We start from the raw sequence: 6,294 nt of genomic DNA, 5'->3' as shown, positions 1-6,294 counted from the left end.
GCCCTATAATCCGTGCTACTTAGGATTCTAAGGCCAAAGAACTGAAAGTTGGAGGCCAGCCTGGGCTACAGAGAAACACTGATTTAGCAGAATGAGCAGTGAGTCAGAAACTGGAATGTTCAGATTCTGCTCTCAAGTTTGGCTAGTTTTTGTTTGTTCTTGAGACGAGGCCTGGCTATGTGATGGTGTGACGGTGTGACAGTGTGACCGTGTGACTGTGTGGCTGTGTGACTGTGTGACTATTATTGCAGCCTTGACTGGCCTGGGACTCTTCAACACCAACATCTAGCCTTGTTTGCTTTTTCTTTTCTTTTCTTTTTCTTTTTGAGAGAGAGCTCATTACATAGCCTAGGCTGTCTAAAGCTCACATTGAGGTCTCCACACAGAAGACCTCTTCCTAGGTCCTTGTGCCTCCCCTCCTGAGTGCTGGAATTACAGATGAGCATTGCCGCCACACTCAGCCACCTTGATTATGTTAAGTAACTTGAGGACTAATCATTGTACTGTGCTGGGTGTGGTGGCATAGGCCTTTAATCTTAGAACTCAGGAGGTAGAAGCAGACAGATTTCTATAAGTTCAAGCCTGGTCTAAATAGCAAGCTCCAAGCCAGTCAAGGCTTCATAGTGAGACCCTATCCCAAAAAAAGATTTAGTTTAGTCCTTGTAGAATGGATTGATATTCCTTGGCTTAGAGTCTTCACCATGTTCTGCACAAAGCAAATGAAAACGTGGCCATAAAAAGGGGTTGCGGTCTCCAAAACTGTGCATCAAAGATACCATAGGTGAGATTGTATACATCTGTGATCCAGGCTCTCATGGGGCTGAGGCAGAAGGATAACAAGCGTGGAGTACACAGTGAGTTCTAGGTAAGCCTGGAATAGTAGGAAAACCTTGCCTCTAAGGGGAAAAAAACAAAACACACAAAAAAACAAGCCAGCCATCTACTGCTTTTGTTTCCCTTTCTTTGGCTCTGAACAACCTGTCCTGGAGCTACACATTTATAGACGGCCCATCACCTCCCACCCCACCACCTCACCATCCCACCACCACCCCACCCCTGCCACTGGCTTGGACAACACCTCTAAGTGACCAGAGCTCATAAACTGCTCTAACTTCATTGCTGGGAGTTCTCTGTGTCTGCATTTCTGAACTCCTCCCTAACTAGGTGGAGGGAGTGAGGCTTCAGTTTAGAGTTTCCCAATCAGTCCCAGTCACAGAGAGCAAGCCTCTGCCTCACCTCCCAAGGAAACCCAGGCCGGAGATCCACACCTTCCCCTCCCCACATCACCCTGCAATGAGCGGACAAACAGCAGAGTTAAGAGCCAGAGAAGAGAGAGATGCCCCACCCTGCAGACCGGCCCTCTGGAAATCAGTTTGTGCTGCATTGTTGGTGGGAACCATGGAAACCGCAGGTGATGGTGCGTCAGACCGCAATAACAGGATTCTTTACTAACAGAAGTTTCCCCGGGCAACCCTGTGAAGATAAGACCCTGCGTTTCTTGGTTTAGAGAACCTCCAGGCAGGCACCCCTACCTTACGCCCTATACCCCGTCCCCCGATCCCCCCAGCTCCCAGGTCTGGGTCTTAGGTCACGGAAATAAGTCAGGTGAATGACTTGCAGAGGTCCAGCCCTCTGGGCTTTTTTCTAGAAACCCCGGGCTCTGTGTTATCTGAGCCTATCCTCCAGCTCTTGAATTCTTGGTTTCTTTCTCCTGCACCGCTCACATCCTGGACTCCCTTGCCGGCTCCTGACTCACATAACCTATCCATACTTTCCATCTTTGCTCAGATGGCAAGGCCTTCACTGACCCTCTGAAGTGCCAGAAATGTTATAAAACACGGAACCTTATTTCCACACACAATCTGGAACAGCAGACTTCTCTCTGTGGAGCTCCCAGACTCCCAGACTCATCCTACCAGCCATAAGCCCAGTCCCTCAGCCTTGTGGTCAAGGATGGATGGATGGACCGGTCCAAAGATCAGGCTGGATGGAGACAGGGACCGAATGAGATTCCGGGAGGAGCAGAGATGCCTTCTGCTGGCTGCCTTATGAATCCCTACCGGGACTCCTCTGAATGTCCTGCTGTTGCTCTGAGTCATGGAGATCCTGTGGCTACAGATCTGCAGCACCCGTATCTTCAGGAGCTCCAACAGCTCATAGAGGGTAGATGTTGTGGTGGGCCAACTCAGATCCCTGCATCTGGGCCTGGGTGGTAGCTGAGTTGGTCAGCCCTGCTTTCCCCCCACCCACCCCTACTCTGAGAGGGACAGGGCCAGCTCTCCCACAAGTGGTGGCCTGCAAGAAGTGGGCTGCTCTTTGTTTTGTTGTTTTTTTTTTATTTTTATGCATTTTAAATTAAATGTAATTGAACCATTTCCCCCTTCCCTTTCCTCTCTTCAGTCCCTCCATGCAAGTCCCTCCATATCCCCTTCACTCTTTAACAGCCTTTTTTTCAGGCTGGAGAGCTGGCTCAGAGGTTAAGAGCACTGACTGCTCTTCCAGAGGTCCTGAGTTCAATTCCCTGAGGCTCACAACCATCTGTAACGAGATCTGGCACCCTCTTCTGTATATATAAAATAAATAAATAAATCTTTTTAAAAAATAGACTTTTTTCTTTGCTGATTATCATGACATACATATGTTTGTGTATGTATTTATAAGTGTATAAATGTGACCTGCTGAGTCTGTTTTTGTGTACACGGTTTCAAGGCTAACCCCTTTGTATTAGACAACCAATTAGGGGGCTCATCCCTGGCAGAAGCCAATTATCCGTTTCTCTGTAGCTATTTGTCTTCTGTAGCTCTTGGTTCAGGGAAGGCCATATGAGTCACACCCTTCTATGGTAGCCTGTGTATATCACCATTATTCAGATAATGTTGCCACAGCTTTTCCTTCGTGAGACTTTTGCAGTAGGCATGCTGGTGTTCTGACTCGAACAATCTTTCTCCCTCCTCTTCCTCATATTCCCTGATCCATAGATACAGGAGCTATGATGCAGATGTATCCATTGGAGCTGGGCTCCTGTGCTGACTGGTTTGTGTGTCAGCTTGATGCAAGCTAGAGTCATCAGAGGACGGAGTCTCAGTTGAGGAAATGCCTCCATGAGATCCAGCTGTAAGGCATTTTCTCAATTAGAGATCAATGGGAGAGGGCCCAGCTCATGGTGGTGCCATCCCTGGGCTGCTGGTCCTGGGTTCTCTAAGAAAGCAGGCTGAGCAAGCCATGGAAAGCAAGTCAGTAAGCAGCTCCCCTCCATGACCTCTGCGTCAGCTCCTGCCCTCAGGATCCTGCCCTGCTTGAGTTCCTGTCCTGACTTCCTTCAGTGATGAACAGTGATGCTGAAGTGTAAGCCCAATAAACCCTTTGGTCCCCAACTTGCTTTTTGGTCATGGTGTTTCATCACAGCAATAGAAAAACTAAGACTGTGAGCCCTTAATTTCTACACTGTGTCCAGTGTGGTTTTCTGTGATGGTCTCTATTTGCTGTAAAGAGAAACTTCTTTGATGAGGGGTGCTACTTAGATTTACCTGTGGGTATAAGAATAAGATTTACAACGTAGTTAGGATTTATGCTGATCTAGCAATGTGTCAATAGTAGAGTCTCTTCTAAGATCAATGACCCTATTAACTCTGGGAAGCTGTCTAGGTTTCTAGTACCAGAGAAGAGTACCTTCTTGCTGAGTGGTCCTTAAGTCCAATGAGACAGCAGTTAGTTACCACCAACACATGAGTGCCACTATTACACCTTTACAGCTATCTTGCCTTGCTGGTCATTATTGTGGTTTATAGATGTCACAGCTGAGTAGGACTATCAGTTGCTTCCCTCCCTTGGTAGCTTGCACAGCCCTTTCTGGTAGTATAAAAGTTAGACCAGAGAAAGAAGGCTTTCGGGTAAGATCCAGCTCACATAATCTGAGTCCTATGTCATAAGTGTGTCGTGTCTCCAGCAGTAGGGGCTTACCTTCAAACTCTGAGAGGCAACCAAGCTCAACTCTATTGTCTTGGGAGTCACTTGGACTACCCTGACCACCATTCAAAAGGATATTTCTTGTGCCTGATACTAGGGGTTTTTGTTTGTCTATGATTTTTGTGAGAAGCATTGTTAACCCAAGTGAGATAACCTAAATATATATATATATATATAACCATATATATATATATATGGTTGATAGATAGATAGATAGATAGATAGATAGATAGATAGATAGATAGATATTGGTGTTATTCATCCCTCATCCCACCTCCTCCTTCTGTATTGACCTCCCATTCCCAGTTGAAACGCCCTTCCATTTTTCCATTTACCACTTAATATCTCTTGGATCCTGCTAGTCCCTTCTCAAGCCCCACCCCCATTTAAGGGTCCCTTTATAACTCCCTGGTTTCTGAGGTTACCTCACGTATACTCATACCTGATGATTTGGAGCTAGGAACCACAGATGAGACCGTGTAGGGTTTGTCTTTCTGAGTCTGGGCTATCTAACTCAATATAATCTTTTCTAGGTCTGTTCATTTACCTACAAATTTCATGATTTCATTTTTCTTTGTAGCTGAATAGATTTCCATTTTGTGCATGTTTCTCATTTTTATTACCCATTCATCTGTTGAAAAATACAGATTGTTTCCGTTTCCTAGCTATGAATAGGGTGGCTATGTGCTGAGCAAGTATCTATGGATTAGGGTGTCAACCCCTTTGGGGATATGCCAAGCAGTGCCACAGCTGAGTCATACATTTACTTTTAGTCAGTAAATTCCTTCGTCAGTAAATTTCCTTTTAATGCTTTGAGAGTTCTCTACACTGCTTTCCAGAGTGCTCCGCTGCACCAGTCTCCATTCCCACCAACACTGAATGAGGGTTTCCCTTTCCCCACAGCCTCACCAGGGTTTGTGGTCCCCTGTTGTGTTGCTCTTAGCCATTCTGACTGGGATAAGAGGAAATCCCAAAGCTATTTTCCTCTTCATCACCCTGACTACTAAGGAAGATTGTCTTAGTCACTGTTCTGTTCCTGTGGACAGACACCATGACCATGGCAACTCTTATAAAAGAAAGCATTTAGTTGGGGCCTTGCTTACTGTTTCAAAGGATGAGCCAATGATCATTTTGGCAGGGAATGTGGGGCTGAGAACTTACCTCCTGATCCACAGGCAGCAGGCAGGCAGAGAGACACTGGGCCTGGTGTGGGCGTTTGAAACCTCGAAGCCGACCCTCAGTGATACACCTCCACCAGCAAGGTCACATGTTCTTCAACATGGCCACACCTCCTAATCCTTCCCAAAGGTTCCCACTAGCTGAGGACCGAGCATTCAAACATTTGAGCCGATGGCCATTTTCAATCAACCACCACACTGAAGAACACTTCTTAAGATATTTCTCGGCCATTTTTATCTCTTCCATTAGAGCTCTCTGTTTAGATCCCTAGCCTGAATTTTAATTGAGTCATTTGTTTCCTTAACTGTTTGTTTTGGTTTTAGTTCTTCGTATATTCAGGGTATTTTTCCTCTGTCAGATGTATGGCTGGCAAATATTCCACACCGTTCTGAGGGTCTCTTCACTCATTGTCTACTTACCAGCTCTTCTTTGTATCACCTCAGCCCACTATCCCAGTCAATGGCAGGAACACAGTGCTTCACACTGAGAATGAATTTTGTCAGTCTAAGAGGTTGGTTTGTTTCTTTGTTTTCGAGGCAGGTGTGTACCCCGGACTGGCCTGAAACTTCCTACACACATCAGTCTGGCCTCCGATTTGCAATGATCCTCCTGCCTCTACCTCCTGAGTGCTGCGACTCCAGGCATGCGTTATCACTCCAGGCCTTGTTTTCTGTGTGCTTTGGTGCGGTTCAGCAGGGGCCTTTTGTTGGATTTGCTGGCTTGTTTTTTGTTTTGTTTTGATTGATTAAACCCAAGGCCTTGTACACAGCGGGCCAAGCAGTCTAGCGGGCCAAACAGTCTATTGCTAAACCCAGTTCCTCATCCTGCTCTAAGTCAAAATGTAATGACCACTGAGCTTCAGTGACATGCAAATTTCAAATCAGAAAGGGGTGTGTGTATGTGTATGTGTGTGTGTGTGTATGTGTGTGTGTGTGTGTATGTGTGTGTGTGTGTATAACTTAGGCTTTAAACACATTCAACACTCATCACAATTCTGAAAACTCCAGTGTACTGGGGTGTCTTGACTCAGCTGTATGTGTTATTCCCAACACTGTGAAGGCTTCCTTCTGCATCATCCCAGCTCCCTTTGGCCCAGTCAGCATCCACAGTCCTGTGGAACTGGATATCTCAGTGGCCTTCCTGTGACTT

This window comes from Onychomys torridus, chromosome 3 (assembly GCF_903995425.1).
Source record: "Onychomys torridus chromosome 3, mOncTor1.1, whole genome shotgun sequence".
NCBI classification, from domain to species: Eukaryota; Metazoa; Chordata; class Mammalia; order Rodentia; family Cricetidae; genus Onychomys; species Onychomys torridus.
Note: the sequence above shows the minus strand (reverse complement) of the source record.